The sequence below is a fragment of the Haliotis rubra genome, unplaced genomic scaffold (assembly GCF_003918875.1).
Source record: "Haliotis rubra isolate DU_JTF1 unplaced genomic scaffold, ASM391887v1 Scf927, whole genome shotgun sequence".
NCBI lineage: Eukaryota > Metazoa > Mollusca > Gastropoda > Lepetellida > Haliotidae > Haliotis > Haliotis rubra.
Window position 1 is genome coordinate 42,188 of NW_025767665.1, and position 18,238 is coordinate 60,425.

General features: G+C 41.7%; 1 protein-coding gene across 2 annotated transcripts in view; it reads left to right on the forward strand.

The window, feature by feature from the left end:
- The first annotated feature begins 355 nt into the window (after positions 1-355).
- Positions 356-18,238, forward strand: part of LOC124264479 — a 64,431-nt gene continuing 46,548 nt past the window's right edge. For both annotated transcript variants that reach the window (XM_046699218.1, XM_046699219.1), the window contains exon 1: positions 356-561. The gene's annotated coding sequence lies outside the window, so the exon portion shown is untranslated. The remainder of the gene's footprint in view (positions 562-18,238) is intronic.

Consider the following 18,238-nt stretch of genomic DNA (forward strand, 5'->3'; position numbering starts at 1 on the left):
TTTTGCCCAAGTTCTAAACCGATCACTGTGTGCGATGGTCTGTTAATTAGGCATTCCTCCCAAGTCATGACATTCGGGTCACTTGTTTGACTTTGCAAAACGAGCAAGTCAGTGGTTTGACTGTCTTGTAGATCACAAACCGTCGCCTCCACACTTCTGGCGTATTTCGTGCCAGGGGTCCGGGAAATACGTGAGCCACTGACAGGGAAATTAATCAAGGAATATCCAAACTCTGAGACGTCTAATTTCCATATTTAATGAGTATAAATGAAACACGGCATGTATTTTATCCACGTTTCGATTAAGTGCCAGCCAGTGTGTGTCAGCGGTATATATACACAGCATCCGGGCTCTTACAGATAGTGTATATTCTGCATAACGTACAGCCGCAGGTTGGAAGGTTGAAGGGCATCTCGCTCTATCACCAACGGTTATGTAGTTTCAAACTCGTCTGTGAAATCATTACGATGGCAACGTGCTGGATTGAGCTCCTGTGAAGCAGACGACACAGACTGCACTCCAGACTGAAGCTGTTGTCCCAGGTTTTGACAGATGGTAGAGGTAGGTCAGTGACTCCTCCGATTTAAGTTTTGTAACTGAAAAGTTGGTTTGTGAATATTGTTTACATGTGCACGATTAACCGTATAAACAAACATAGACACAATCAGTCTTACTCTCGTAAGGTTTGTATTAGTTCTGTATACGAGGCTGTATGTCTTGATGTCTTTGTGTATAGTACATTATGTCGCAGTGTGGTCTGACGACTTCCTCGTTATACCGTGAATACTATGTACATTGTAATTTATACATTTATTGATGTTGTCATATCAGAAAATGCGAGTTTAATTTGATAAAGTATTTGTTAATTTATTAATGCATTTTCTTAAAATGGTTACCTCCGCCAACTTAAGATTAAGTTAAAATTTTAAATATTTATTAGTATCTTTAAAAAGCACCTGTTACTAAGCAACAACCGATCCACATACATTTTACATGAGAATTGAGGCAATTATTTGTTCTGCTATCACTACAGAGGCTGTTCTTATGAGAAAGTACCTCCGGTCTATGTATATTTAAAGAAAGTGTCGAGCTACCAATTGAAACTGACTATTATTTCACAGATAATGTGCTGTCGTAAACTCAGGGTCTGAGTAAACTCTAGTTACAAGAGTGGGTGTAGGGTGTGAGTGAGTTGTGCTTTCTATCCTTCCATCCATCCATCCATCCATCCATCCATGCATGTACATTTGTAATAGAGGGGGTATATGATATTTTAATCAGAATTTAAATATGCCTATGATTGATCTATATAAACCAGGTGACCTCAGATCGATTGGGTTGTGTGGGTATGCACGTTCAATCATTATTTATCCCGTCTTCTAGTCACCTAGTTACCCTTTACTCTGATCCCACTGGCAATTCTTTCTATCGGATAATGATACACGACCTATGAAACAGATAGGACGCACGAGACGTACGTGACAAATATAGTACCCAACCACCTATTAAGCTATTCCTATTAAACTCGCAATGGTTTAACATCTATGTCAGTATTGCCGAACAAAACTATCACAACCTTCAGCTGATTATGTCATGAAGCGTTTGAAATGTATCACTTGCATAAATATATAGATGTGGCAGATATGGTTTAATGTAGGACCTGCAGAGGCAAGTGGTTTGCTTCAAAAGTAAACATGAGTCACAAAGTACACAGATAATACTTTATCCCTGCTGGTGTAGGGGCCACCCTGCACGTCCTTCCAGTAATAGTTATCTACATGTTTGCATGTCTACATGTCAACAACAGCTGTATCCGATTATCCTCTGTCATGTATAACAGTTATCGCATAGGTCAAGGTCACGTGACTTGGGTTATACATTAGTTGAAGCCGTATAGTTTTTCATTATAGAATGATGTTCATATTTCACGAGATAAGTTCTCTATTTTAAGAAACAAATATTCCTCATATTGTGAAAAGTATTCAAGTTGTATTTAGACAAATATTGATGCCAGTAGAACTGTTTGTTAACATGAAAAACATGAGATAAAGAACAGGTGTATAAGACAATGTACCACCTACACTCTGACGTAATCAATTCAAAATGAAGTCATCAAACCACATACAGTAAACTACGGTTATAACGAACTACAGATAAAACGAACTCCCCCCCGGGCACTTTCTGTAGGTTTTAGTCGTTAAAACCAACTCCCCCGGGCGCTTTCTGTAGGTTTTAGTCGTTAAAACCAACTCTCTTTCTTGACACATGTCATCGGTTCCCAATTGCGTAGATCGATGCTCATACTGTTCATCACTGGATTTTCTGATCCAGACTCGATTATTTACAGACCGACCCATATAGCTGGAATAATACTGAGTGCAGCGTAAAACTAGACTCACTCACTCACTCAAGGTATATGCATATCTAATGAAACGCTGATCATAGAACACCGAGACACTATTACACAACGAATCTGCTTCAATGATGACAATGCAAGGTGAGTCCGTATACCCCGACAAGGACGATTCATTGACATACATTTTTGTGACGGGTGTCACTGTTGGGGCACTGCATGTTCACCTTTTTGCGATGACATGTTATCTTCAGTGTTTGAAAGTGAGTCATAACCGCATGCGTATCGTATAGACGTACACTGGACTTTGCTTATGGCGGAGATTTCTTGTAAGTATCCAAAAGGGGTTATTTCATAGAGGTTTTGATCGAATAGAATCACTATGTTAACTTGGAACCTATTAGTGTAATCACGTTGCCTCGTTATTGGTCTGTATATCATGACAATATGTCATGTTGGAAGTTTGGCGCCATCGAGTCACGATAAAACTTATCAATCGTGCGTACTGTCGAATAATGTTGCATTAGTGAAAAAGGATATTTCTGGATTCAAAGTAATGTCTTTCCATGGCACTTTTGTCGGTTACTAGGGGAGGCTGTATTAATTATTTTAGTCCTTTGTCTAAATACATTACATTTCAATAAAGGTGAGGTGAGGTGAAATTGGGTTTAACGTCGTGCTTGAGAATAGTTCGCTCATATGACGACGTGCATGCGTGTGTATGTGCGGCTGCTTGCACTAGCCCAGACTGAAGCTGGTTTTATAGTGCTAGCCCACTGAGATACCATGCCGCAGTGAAGCATGAATACCCCACTCAAACACATTATACTGACTCCAAGCCGACCATTCCTTGTTGTACCCATTAATGCCGAGCGCCAGGCAGGGACCAACAAGTACCATATTTTAACGTCTTTTGGTATGACGCGGTCGGGGATCGAACCCGCGACCTTCCGCTCTCCGGGCGGACGCTCTAACCACTACACCACGGATGCGGACTTCAATAAAGGTGTTATTTTGAGGACCCTGTGTATAATCCTGTCTCATATAATGATTAAGCGTCATATAAGTGATGATGGTATTTCTTAAATTTATAGGGCGGTGGGGTAGCCAAGTGGTTAATGCGTTCGCTTGTCTCGCCGAAGACCCGAGTTAGGCTCCCCACATGGGTACAATGTGTGAGGTCCATTTCTGGTGTGCCACGCGTGATATTGCTGGAATATTCCTAAAAGCGGCGTACAACCAAACTCACTCACTCTTAAATTTATCAGTACGCTTGCAGGAGGTGAGTCAGTGTTGAAGACTAGGCGAAGTGATCTACTATCGTAAGAATGTTTTCGACAATGCCCTTGCAGTGACATTGTATTGCCTAAGATAAGCCATGTTAAGGCTTCTCAAACTTTACACGATTCAGACTGAAATCGGATATCTGCAGACAGCTGAAATACACCAAATCCAGATAGCCATAATGTACAAAATATATTCAGCATTTAACTACCACTGTAAAAGAAAACACTATATCTTGGTCCCCAAGAAACAGTTTTACTCAAATCAGATAATTTACGATAACTATCGTAAGTGAGTGAGTGAGTTTGGTTTTACGCCTCTTTTAGCAATATTCCAGCAATATCACGGCGTGGGACACTAGAAATGGGCTTCACACGTTGTACACATGTGGGGAATCGAACCCGTGACGAGCGAACGCTTTAACCACTAGGCTACCCCACCGCCCCTTTACGATAAGTACTGAACGTATGTTCCCTCAGCACGCACGATCACATATATATACGTTCATCGTGTAGGCAAATGCCATTCACGCGAAAACGTTTTGCGGAACTTGCATATTTATTACAATAATGACCCAGTTTGCCCTGATAACCATTTACCCGAATTAGTTTTATATGTAATTTATGTATATTATTAAAATGATGCCAATTGATGTTAATTATACGTTCGAATGGAGCAAATTACAATACACCCAGTGGAGGTAGCACCGCACTAGCAACAATTGCATGTGTCGATGTATTTAATATGAACTATTTACACACCAGTCTCGGATATCGCCATTCTATTAATATACAGGTCATGTAAGTTCACTAAATTAAGCAGCCATGCACCATATAGAAATTCAGTCTGCTGTGTAATACAAGGCACCTCAATGAGACTATTACATGATGCCCAATAGAGATGGCGACAAAAGCCACTGAGCTGGTTTTCATTGAGAAAACCCCGGCAGATTTGGCGTGACTGGTATCGCTCTCGTGTTCAGTGGAATGAAACATTTTAACTGTGTGGACGTGTTTGTTAGCAAATAGAGCACTTGCTTAAATAGCTAGCGCGTAATGTCGGGATGACATGGTTTATTTATCACCAAAGCATATGCAGCATACATTTGCTACATCATCCCCACTGTTGCGCACGCACGCACGCACACACGCACGCACACACACACACATAGTGAGTTTAGGTTTACGCCGCTTTTAGCAACATTCTAGCAATATCACGGTGGGGGACACCAGAAATAGGCTTCACACATTGTACCGACACATACAGAGTGAATGCATGTCGCAATATCATTGTCAAAGTCATAAACGCAACGATAAACCACATTTCACCCCACCTCATCCCAAATTTGCTGATATCAACAGAACTAAGTCAGTGAGCATGAAATGGGTCTGCCTTTCAAGTGAACCATGCACATGGGCGCAAAGACTAGAAGAAGAGTGTCCATTACAAAGTAGAATCAGTTCCTTGACTTGTGGACATGAACCTATGTAAAGTTACAATGATCCAACAGGTGCTCGTGAGACGGCTGTACTTGTCCTGCTCTTATAGCTAGGTTACACAGGGTGGTGGGTAGCATAGTGGTTAAAGCGTTCACTTGTCACACCGAAGACTTTGGTTCAACTCCCTACATGGGTACAATGTATGAAGTCCATTTCTGATGTCCCCCGCCATACCATACGTGAGTGAAAACATTTGCAGGGAGTTTTCGAAGACTCCAGACAACGTCTCCGCTATGTTGTGGATGACGACGTTCTCCGAATTCATTTAAGAACTCGCATGGCTATCGTTCATAGCAGATAGTCACGAACGTGGGAATATTTGTTGCAAATACTAGATACCACCAAGACAGTCAAATATATGTTTTTGTCCAAAATATATCGCGATCGTTAAGCAGCTGCTGGGTCCTTGTCGATCTGATGTAATTACACCCAACACTTATGGTAGGAAACACTATGTGTTGAGACAGTGGAGGAGTTTTGCCATATCGGAGTCTGGGCATGCTGTCATATGATTCTATTGATCAGACAATTGTACCCGAAGACATTGCTCTAGACTGCCCGGGGTTGGGTCAGTGGCGATCTATTGTTGGGCAGTATGTGGGAGCCCAGGCATATTTGCACTCATAATCTGTCGATTAACCAATATCTTTATGATGCCATTAGTACTTATGTTGCATCTATCAAGGATACAAGCCTTGGAATTTGGGAATTTTCACAAGTGGATTGAAGTCCCATCTAAAAGAGAGTATAAAAGTTAGATTGAAGGCATAACTGTAATTTACTGAATTTGCAAAATTTGAAGGATGAATTAAAATGACTGTTAAGGCAGATAGTCTGTATAGGGTGGGATGGTGGACAGTCGGATGGTACTACGGTGGATGGATATGCTTTCAGCTTCTGCTGTAAAACAATCTATTTTGTTTTTACAAAATTAGAAGTCTAAATACATTTGTTTTTAATAGCAACTTACAATAATGTTTCTCTCAGCAGTCTGAGGCATAACGATTTGAGTAGCATAGCCTCCACTATCCAACTCCAATATCAAATATTGGATCCCTGATCAACGTTAATCACACGACAGCGACATCTGACCAAGGACATTATTCAGAGAAAGACAATGGACGAATGGGTAGCAGCCTCACACGTATAACACATGCACGCACCTGTCGCACATTGTATATGCTTAAGAATGATCAGTGATAATAAAGATACCCCAAATGCATATGGAGGACGACCACGTGGAGCACTGCATGTCAGGTGTGCTGATATACCATATTTCTAAGCTTGTCTGATTTATGGATTAGGTAACACATATACAGCTACTCGTACAGCCCCACAGCGGAATGTATATCGGAAACACCCTTGTCGCTTCGGTTACTTTGTTATTTGTGGGTGTGGATCCGGTACATAGTAAATATGTCGTCGTATGAGTCACGACACTGTGCCGCCTGGGTTAGTGAGTCAGTTGGGTTTTACGCCGCTTTCAGTTACTTCACATCCTGGCTACATCTTAGCGTGGAAGAAAGTGAAGCAACAGACTGCACTGTTTAATATGGTGCAGACAATCCAGTGATCATTGCTTATCATTTAGGTTTATTGCTACACTACACCTAAAACGATTGGTTCCACGATGCGAATGGCAGAGTTTGCGACGGATTATTTGTCATTTCCCTTGAGATACTTCTACAGCCTCAACAAACGGTAACCCTTAAAAGCCACACAGAACATGTTCTTCTTTAGCAGACATCTCTGAAACTGGATAGGTTCTGCTGAGCGTTTGCCTCCGACGAAATGGCTACGGCTAATGTGCAATTCAATGCCAGTAATTAACCTAAAACGCACTGAAACTCGCTTTACATGCTCGTAGAAAATCTTCATTTCCTGGTGTTAGATTCCTCGAACATCCTAATAGTGAGGTGCATCAAATAAGCAAAAACATTGACTGTAACCTGCTCGCACGGAATAATACTAGCCTTAGGGCGCAATTCCTACATCCGACAAAACGTTCACATCATAGTGTACTAAAATAAGGATTTCATTATTAAAGCGGATTCAGGTTCAATACAACGTTACAGAGTTCAACTGCTGACATGCTAGAGATTGTGTAGGGTGCACTGACGCTTAAACACATCCTTTGATGGGCCAAAGTGCACTTTAGTTAAACCACGGGTTGTCTATTGATTTTTGATTGTCAGGATTGCTCAGTTTGTAATGGGGAAACAAAATGTCAGATTTCCTCTTGAGTGAGAAGTTCGGCACAGGCTCATGACTAAATATGGCTAGTGTATAATCAACTACTGTCTGGGTGAGAACTAGTTATTAGTGATGAACACATTTCTTATGTGATAAGAAATACCCTTGAGTTTGCTAAAAAAGTTAAACGTTGAAAAAAGTTTAATGGAACAATGTTTCCGAAGCAAAGCAATTCGATTTACATCATATATTGATTTAAAGACTATTACCAAGTGATCTAAAGTTAAAATGTTCATAGATTAAGTTATACAATTAGTGTAAAAATGAGGCTGAAGCTGGCCACATCGTGTAAAACCTGATGTCCCCTCCGTTGGAATATTGCAACACGGCGTAAAACAGTACTCACTCATTCACCCTTGTTGTTGATGACTTTAGAACTGTGTGTGCCAATTCCCATTTTTATAGAAATAGTTTATTAGGTGAATAGAATGGTTGAATTAGTCTGACTGAGCCTTAACACAATCACTCTTCAACATCTTGGTCAATTTGAGCCACAGTTCAGACGGGGTTGTTCTGGTGATATTATCCAGTTCCCTTCACCCCGCCAGAGGAAGTCTTGTTATGGACAGGACGTATTTAAATCCACGTATCCCAATATTGTCTGGAATCACTTGCGGGGGTCTTGTAGACGCTGTTATTGCCAAATATGGATTGAGGAGCATAGTAACTACTTCTTGATTGAAGGAAGATGCTGTATTGGTTTTTCTGGCCGTCAAGTGAAGCGTGAACAATGATACGGAAGACACTGAGTTGTTTTACGTGTATGTGTATTAGAAAACTGGCGTCCACACTAAACCGGAATGTAGGAACATTGATTTATGAAATGGATTCTGGTCAATCCGGATATCTCTCAATACCGGACCAACTGTACTGACCCTATACTAGTATATTGCGGATGTACACGCGGTAGGTGTTGATGTTTATAATTAAGGGTTACTATAACTATTGCAATTGGTTTTCTCTCTTCAAATTGACTTCCTCATTTGAAGTCATTTCCCAAATGAATGTATAGTTTATATGAAATAAAAACAAGTTGAAGTAGTATCAGTCTTTTTTAATAACTGTCGAGAAACTTGAAACCCAATCAATCAAACAATTAAAACATAAACATATTGTTATTCACAATTTCAAACTCCTAGTCGCATGCCGTGTTTGCGTCCACGTTGCTCAAAGAGGTAACAGGAGCGGATAACTCTGAATCGAAGTGAACGAATCTGGTACTTCCTGTATTTTGCGCTGCGCACTTATGAACGGAAGTCACTTTCTATACTATCGATGCATCCAGGCACGTAGCTAGCCATTATTTTCGTGTAAGCCTGATAGGTTGCAAAGCTTTATATTTAGATAGTCTTAAGAGCTTGCCCAACTTTCATAGCTAAAATCATGTGTAAGCCCGGGCTTTGTTTTATAATGGTCGCTACCCCGCTGACATCGATAGTTTTTTGTTTCTACCATCGATTAATGGCTATCGGAGACTCTTCTGTAGTTCGATGCATCGTTACCGAACTATTTATAATACAATACAAATCCTCGGCTGACACGACAGTTTTTCATTGAAAACCGTAACTGTTTGGGGCATAATTGTCAAAACATTTAAATTTTCCAAAATTGATTTTATCAATGTTAATGACAACTCCTACGGGATTTAAAATCTGTTGATCCTGTTTCACTATTTAGACATGTCCAGAACAAGGGTATCAATGTCAGCCCCTGTACGCCGCATTGGCCTCCTGGGGATTATTACAGGTAGACGGCGTAATTCCCAGTCGACATGCTTCCATCTACCAGAGTGTACAGATAACTAGTTCCGACAGTCATGTCTACACAGTGCTGCCAGGAACATGACAGGCTGTAGCAATCGATAAACATTAAGTCAGAAGGCAGTAACTTTACTAAAATTGATTTCTTTATGTAAGTGTGATATAGAATCTTGACGACTGTTCGTCGCATGTGTAATACAGAATCGTTGCATGCACTCTATCCATGTAGTAAGGAACATTTAACAAAAGTAAACAGTTTCCGCCTCACTTTTAAGTGGTTATAACGTAAATCGTCACTGCTGGGAGTCAGGGATTGCTTCGTACTCTGCCAAGCTATATAAGTGTTTCAAATGCGCCATACATCTTACAACGTTTAAGACATCAGTAAAACTTTATGTTCCAGTGTTACAGTGGCGTGAGTGAATGGTTTTCCTGTGTTACAGTGGCGTGAGTGAATGGTTTTCCTGTGTTACAGTGGCGTGAGTGAATGGTTTTCCTGTGTTACAGTGGCGTGAGTGAATGGTTTATCCAAATCAGCGACCGGTTTGCTATTCAATACATTTCCCTATTCGGACTTGTGAAGTGTTCCAATGTTTGTTAAGGTGAACACTTGATCTTCCTTTGCAGGTGTTTAAGGGCACCTGTTTTAGCATAACATGGTATCCTGGTTATTTCATAGTGAATCATAAACACATGCCTATCGTATGGTCAGCAGCTTACAATAAACTATATTGGTAGCACATATCTCTTTTGATTGAACCCGTGAGGATCCGGGGTAGAATAGGTCTTCAGCAACCCATGCTTGTCACAAAAGGCGACTATGCTTGTCGTGAGAGGCGACTAACGGGATCGGATGGTCAGGCTCGCTGACTTGGTTGACACATGTCATCGGTTCCTAATTGCGCAAGTCAATGTTCATGATGTTGATCACTGGATTGTCTGGTCCAGACTCGATTATTTACAGACCGCCGCCATATAGCTGGAATATTGCTGAGTGCGTTGTAAAACTAAACTCACTCACTCACTCTTATGATTGTGATAATGACTTTGTAGCTTTATGTGATTAAGTTTACTTTGGTCAGATGTTTTTTGCCAGAAAGACATGCTAGACAGATATTCACTCCAATTTGAGTTCTTTTTGAATTTCTACTCGTAAAATAGTATTATGTATATTTGTACTGAGTCGCCGATTTGACGTACAAGGCCATGGGAAATGATGGTTTGACACCATGCTGGCAGTGATAGACTGGACTTACAGGGAGGCTGCAGTAGTCAGTCACAATACGGACACTGTTTGTCAAAACAGGTTCATCTGCGAGCTGCGAGAACATTGCACTTGAAAATCTGATGTTTTCCCCTCCTCCTGAGAGCGAATAATAGTAACTGAATGGCCTGTAACAAATAGGTTGAGAGAGACACTTATCATATGACAAAAGAAGTATAGGAAGGAATCAAAGTATATCAACTCTGAAGAAACCAAGAGAATGTTAAATGGTCGGTACATGGCCCACTCCCCCCCCCCTCCCCTTTCACATAGCATAATGTGGACATTGGTAGACAAACCCTTAGGGGTCTAAACAAATCCTTGTTAATTGAGAAGGAGCCCCACTGAGAAGGGCCATTCAGAACCTTAGGGAATCTAGACTTGCTTCAATTAGGACTTTAGCATTGCAGAATTGGCTAGGCAGAAAGAGAATACTGCGACTCCGGGACTGTGAGGCAGATTAACACTGGCATATATGTCTGCTTACCAACCTGTGTGTACATGTCAAATGTGAGGCGTAGCCTCAGTGGTCAGAGCAACCCGGATTACTACAATAATCCAAATATATAGATTAGGTCTTATTATACGGCAAGACTGATTACTAATGGGTCGCAGAAACCCAGCAAGACACCGGAAGATCAGCTGTAGATTATGAAAGCCAAATATGATATTTTCTATGTCGGGCCATGTATTGAAGTAATTATCCAAAAGTCCTTTTTAACGGTAACCTCCGAACAACAGGAACATTTGAAAATGTAACTGTCTGCTATTAACTCTAATTACACGGTGTACATGCCCTGAAATTTCTTGGGATATTCAATCTCTCTTTGACCGTTATCCTCAGATAGATAATGCCATTACTATATCAAACTCCCAAAACAGATCTGCTGATATACAAGCGACTTAATTTCAGACCGTGCTAATTTATGGGGGTATTATCGACCACAGTATCGCTTAAGACTCCACATGCAACGAGTTTCATTTACTTTACACAATAATTAGTTAACCAATTAATTTGAACCTGTTTTAGTTCAGATGAGGGAGAATGGGTTGGGATTGAGGTTATGGCTTCGTTAGTGAACCGTTGATTTAAAACGGAGGATAAACCACAGACTGGTCACTCAGTTGATCACTGAGTCTATATAATGTACGGTATCCTTGTAAGATGCTACATGGTATCTCAGCGGGCGAGCACAATGAATGTAGATATTTTGGGCAGCATTTGTGCAGCTTTGTTATTATAATAGAAACGGAATATATGAACTGGACACACATAAGTAACGTGGGTGTATGTGTATTGTGAACAATTATAGCTCGACACATAGTGCCGGTTAAAGTGTTCGCTCTTCACGCAGAGGCCCGAGTGAAGCCCATTTCCGGTGTTCGCATTATCCTCACTCAATGCTCACTCATTCGGATGCCTGTTCTCTACGGTAATGGACCAGTGAAGATCCGGGCTAGAATTGATCTTCAGTAACCCATGCTTGTCGTAAGAGGCGACTGACGGGATCGGGTGGTCAGGCTCGCTGACTTGGTTGACACATGTCATCATATCCCAATAGCGTAGATCGATCCTCATGCTGTTGATCACTGGACTGTCTGGTCCAGACTCGATCACCTACAGACCGCCGTCGTGTAGCTGGAATATTGCTGACTACGGCGTTAAACAATAAACCAACCAACAAGCACGGTAATAAAAGTGACTTAATTCTTCTGCTAAGCACACCACGTTGAGGATGAACCTCCTACTTCCCAGACCTGTGAAAAAGACGACCTTTTCTATCATGTTATCTATCAATCAACATAATTAAAAACAGGATTGCATTAAAATAATTAAATAAAAACATTTAGGAAACAAATGGCAAACAAAACTCTTTCACAACTGGTCTTACAGTCATTATTATTCATGGAATATCAAGTTTTCAAAAGAAGCTATGAAAATCTGTTTGAAGACCAGGTTCTTGTTAATAAAACAGTGTTGCTAAATGTCAAAGTGAAAGGATAGCGTGCACTTCCTTGATTAATGTTGATCACAAGGGCGCATCATTTGAAGCCTGTACAAGACCTTTAGATTAATCATTTGATAAAGATATTTCATTGATATAGCGAGTGTGGCGGCGTGTGGTCCTGTGCTCAAAGCGTGTGGTCATGTGCTCCTGTGCTCAAAGCTCAGGTCACAAATCGGTGAAGTTAAGCAGCGTCGAGCTCGGAGAGTCCTTGGATGGGTGACCGTGTTTGGCAGCTTGACTCCTGAGAGTTTCTAGGACTTGAGTCCTGCCCCACAACGAAGCACATGTGACACATGTGGTCTCACCTTAGGCAAGTGAGTTTGTTCAAATTTGTCTCTGTTCACCCAGCAGGAAAATGGGTACCCGGTGGAAAAAAGTCATATGACTATAACCGTCTAGCGCCTAACAGGCAGCTTGGGTTATTCGGGGTAATAATGTGCTGTGCCTTGATTGTTAGCGGTATGAGCATACCTATAGCTAGTGTGGAGTTTGGCGCTATATAAATGGACACATTATTATTATTAGTGTAGCAGCTTGTTTGTTCAAGCGTAAGTTGGTTGGTCTAAATTCCATGCTTGTTTGCCTTGGTATTCAAAGTGCAAGGTATTTATTCGGTTTTGTCTGAGCAAGGATTAATCAAAGAAGAGACGCAAGTACATGATATATTTAAAGGCAAGCGTCAAACGGTAATGGAAAGACCAGAACGGTTCCTACTCGTGCAAAATCCACGATTTCGTGGCAGTGGAATCCGGAGTGTCATTTATTCCAAATTCGAGTCGCTATATCAGACTTACGTCGGTAAATGCTGCTCGATACAAAATACACCATGTTCCGTTGAAGGGATCGCTGACTTTGAATAGACTGGTAGAGACAATAGCCAATATATGTGTGGTCCTATGTAATTTGAGCTTACTCCATAGGGGTAAAGTTACATATGATATATTTGGGGTTACACTTTCTTAGTAAAGTACAGATTCTAGTACTTCTGTTGGGTTGAGTCCCATGCGAGATTCGAACCCACACCCTCAGAGTCGTCCACCTAATCGCCAGCTCACAAGGTCAGCCGCCTATCCCGCTCAACCACCGCGACTTCCACTAAAGTGTAAAGTTATAAATATTGTCATGAAAATTACCTTGATTTTGTATGTCCAGTTAAATCTATCAGTTTCATTACTTCATTGTTTAAGAGAAAAGTTCCATGTGCGAACACACCTAAACACTATAATGCATCTCAACCCTTCTTTAGTCACCAAAACAAACTCAGTGATTGTATCGGCAGCGTTTCCCAATCAGGTCAGCATGCTCTCTGTCGCGACGAGATACTCGCCACAAATGTATTATAGTGATTGGTGTTCGGCAAGGGTGGTGTATTTTCCCAACTTTATTAATAGTAACCGTAAAAGTTACAGCAACATTGCAACAATCAGATTGCATCTCGAAACAACACAGCGTGAAACAGCAGCTACGGGCAGTCAGACAGCGCCGGAACAAGGAGTGGTGATGAAGAGAGACTGTAAACACTACGTCAGGTTTTCACAGCTGCGTCAGTTAAAAAACTCTTTTGTTTGTTCAACATTTAAATCCACTACAGTGTGAAAACAGCGCATTTAGAAAAGACAGGTTGCGTGCTGGCCCAATATAACTTGTTAACAGTTGGCTTATGTCAGCTTTTGCTATAGTTTTGTCAGTCTTTCAGGTAGATTGTTCAATCAAACCTATAAAAAGTTTAAATCCTGAATAAATAAGAGCTGAAAAGACAGAGATTTGAATGTTACGTCAGTAAAATAGGAGTGCTTGGTACAGCTGCGAACTTACATGTTCCGAGCTGGGTTGTATAATCCATGCCCTAGTTTGGAAATATATTTGACAATCCTGCGTTTCCTATTCATTTAAAAAAACATTTGTGAGAAAAACTCGCAATGCAGCAAAAATGAGTAGAAACAGTTAAAAGTAGAAAGAGTTATATTATCATAAGAAATCTCTACTAAAACCAGGGTCCTTTGTTCGTTTCTAACTATATCGTGACGTGTTTTGTGGATCACTATCATATAGTGATGATACACCTTGTTCGCTAAAACGTGTTAGTATATTATCGTACCAATCCCTCACTTGACAAAGATTAGTCTCTGAGTATATGTATATTTGATTGTAACAAATAAACCCATTTACATTGAAAAGAAGCCCCAGGGAGACCAGAGATTCAGAACCTGAGGAAATCTAAACTTGCTTCATTTAGGGCTTTAGCATTGAAGGGAGGGCTAGGTTGTAGGAAAATAATATGGCTCAGGGACTGTGAAACAGACTAATTCCTCACATGAAAAGGCTAGTCAATTGTTCACGTGAAAAGACCAGAACATGTGTACAACTGAGTGTACATGTGGAGTATGGGTAATGACGTTACCCTGACAATGGGGGATAGTGACGCCAACAACGTAAGTTGTGTGTGAAGACATGTCGAGTGAGTGAACGAACTATTGCTTTTTTACACAATATACAGATTTAATTGCTCAATCTTCTTACAGTGTTATTACGTACCTTCAGTACTCTGAGTAGGTTGAAGAATGGAGTAGAAGTTTTCATTTGGAAGAAGAAAGTAAAATGCCAGAACCACATCCGCATCGGTACAATAAACCTGATTGTCTTAAAGCTGACGGAAGTTGTAACACAAATGTGCCACAAAGGCACGCCAATCCGAGAACATTTTTGAATTAGAGTCGACACAAAGGAAGGCATTAGTTAGTTAAGCACCTTTGCTTGTCTATGGGCTTTGGCGTTCATTTAAGTCCTTGTCCCAGCTAGTCTGAAGAGGGTCTTCAGCTGAGTGAGCATCTCAACAACTTGGCGGACAGACAATGTATTGGCGAAAGTCATGTATGTGTAGCATGTCGCACCCGGGAATGGGGCGTTGGGTTAAATGGGTATGGGGGTAATGTTTGTTCGTTTGTTTGTTGTTTAACAGAGCAATCAGCAATATTCCAGCTATGTGAAGATGGTCTGTAGATGATGAAGTCTGGGCCAGACAATCCAATTTATGACGTCATGTGCATCGATCTACGCATTTGGTATTCGATGACATGTGTTATCCATGTCAGCGAGCCTGACGATACCGTTAGTTGCCTCTTCCGACAAGCATGGTATGCTCAAGATCAATTCTAACCCGGATCTCACAGTTCTCAGCGTTATGGACAAAGTATCCATGATATCACAATAGAAGTAAGTCTAGAAAAGCAGGTTCAACCCCGACACTGCAACTTTGATTTGTATGCTAATGACTACTGTCTCACACTGATGTGATGGGTGGTCTGACGACTTGGTTCCTGTCTCACACTGATGTGATGGGTGGTCTGACGACTCGGTCCTGTCTCACCCCGATGTGATGGGTGGTCTGACGTCTCGGTCCTGTCTCACCCCGATGTGATGGGTGGTCTGACGTCTCGGTCCTGTCTCACCCCGATGTGATGGGTGGTCTGAAGACTTTGTCCTGTCTCACCCCGATGTGATGGGTGGTCTGAAGACTTTGTCCTGGTTACAAACCCATCATGCTAAGACTGTTGTAATGATTTGGATTTCTTTTGTCAAACGATTCCAAACCAAGATTCCAACATTTCTCCGTTTTGGTAACCAATGAGTTAGTTGATGATAACAAGCTATTTCAATGTGTTTTCAAGATACGAGAGAATTTATGTGTTAGTATATTAACCTAGAATGGCGAGCTGCTACTTACATTGACGCATATCTTTGCGTGATTGCAAATCGTGTCCAGCACTCAGATAGCCAATTTTTTGTACGGCTTGTTAAATTGTGAACTTATGATCACGTATCTTGGAAAAGCTAAAATCGTTAATGTGAACGAGGAATCTACAGTCAAGCCCACTACAGACTGACAGTGAAGAACAACGGTCGAGGAATCTACAGTCAAGCCCACTACAGACTGACAGTGAAGAACAACGGTCGAGGAATCTACAGTCAAGCCCACTACAGACTGACAGTGAAGAACAACGGTCGAGGAATCTACAGTCAAGCCCACTACAGACTGACAGTTAAGAACAACGGTCGCGTCGTCAACGTCGATTTTCGCATTTACTTTCTTGTTGGCTATAAAATAAGTAGAACAAAAACACAATGTGATCTATTTTTTAACGCTGACGCAAGCCTAGTGTTTTTTATCAGTAGCATGTTGAGATAGGAGTTCAACCTTCCGTTTTCACCAGGGCAATGTGTATGTAGCTGGAAGCTTTCAGTTTGTCCATTATTAACATCGACAATATACCCACCCTTCCATCATGGTCTGGCGTCGTCAGTATGTTCAATATACCCACCCTTCCATCATGGTCTGGCGTCGTCAGTATGTTCAATATACCCACCCTTCCATCATGGTCTGGCGTCGTCAGTATGTTCAATATACCCACCCTTCCATGATGGTCTGGCGTCGTCAGTTTGTTCAATATACCCACCCTTCCATGATGGCCTGGCGTCGTCAGTATGTTCAATATACCCACCCTTCCATGATGGTCTGCCGTCGTCAGTATGTTCAATATACCCACAATTCCATCATGGTCTGGCGTCGTCAGTTTGTTCAATATACCCACCCTTCCATCATGGTCTGCCGTCGTCAGTTTGTTCAATATACCCACCCTTCCATGATGGTCTGGCGTCGTCAGTATGTTCAATATACCCACCCTTCCATGATGGTCTGGCGTCGTCAGTATGTTCAATATACCCACCCTTCCATGATGGTCTGCCGTCGTCAGTATGTTCAATATACCCACCCTTCCATGATGGTCTGGCGTCGTCAGTTTGTTCAATATACCCACCCTTCCATGATGGTCTGGCGTCGTCAGTATGTTCAATATACCCACCCTTCCATCATGGTCTGGCGTCGTCAGTATGTTCAATATACCCACCCTTCCATCATGGTCTGGCGTCGTCAGTTTGTTCAATATACCCACCCTTCCATGATGGTCTGGCGTCGTCAGTATGTTCAATATACCCACCCTTCCATGATGGTCTGGCGTCGTCAGTATGTTCAATATACCCACCCTTCCATGATGGTCTGGCGTCGTCAGTATGTTCAATATACCCACCCTTCCATGATGGTCTGCCGTCGTCAGTATGTTCAATATACCCACCCTTCCATCATGGTCTGGCGTCGTCAGTATGTTCAATATACCCACCCTTCCATGATGGTCTGGCGTCGTCAGTTTGTTCAATAGCGAGAACAGATCCCAATCAAGGTTGGCACTTGGGTGTTTGTCGGAATTTGATATCGATCTTTGATCAGGGTTTGATTATGTCATTGTGACTTTCTTTCTGTGAATATTTTAACACATGAACACTTTCGTGAGTGTTCTTGCAGCTCCTTGTACGTACTGTTGGTGAATGTCATTCTCACTGTTTCGTGTGTTTTGTACACTGTACAGATAGTGTTACTTTGTAACTAATCAACATACCGACACAGAAGCATACTGACGATCGCTTGGTGTGTGTGGCATCAAGCTAGCACTATGTACCGGCGTGTCAGCTTAAGGTTGGCCAAACTCCAAAGTGTAATAGACATTCAGATACTTTCTGGCACACACGCACGTACGCGCGCACGCACGCACACACACACACACACACACACACACACACACTCAGAGACAAGTCTATGTCACGCATCTTAAGAGCAGCGTGTGTGCGCGCGTGCATGCGTGTATGGGTGTGCGTGTGTCTTAACAGCAGTGGTTGAATCTGGATGTTGAAGAAGATATGTAACGGGGATAAGGGCGTTGGCGCGCGTGTGTGTGTACGTACGTGTGTGTGTGGACCCTATCTGG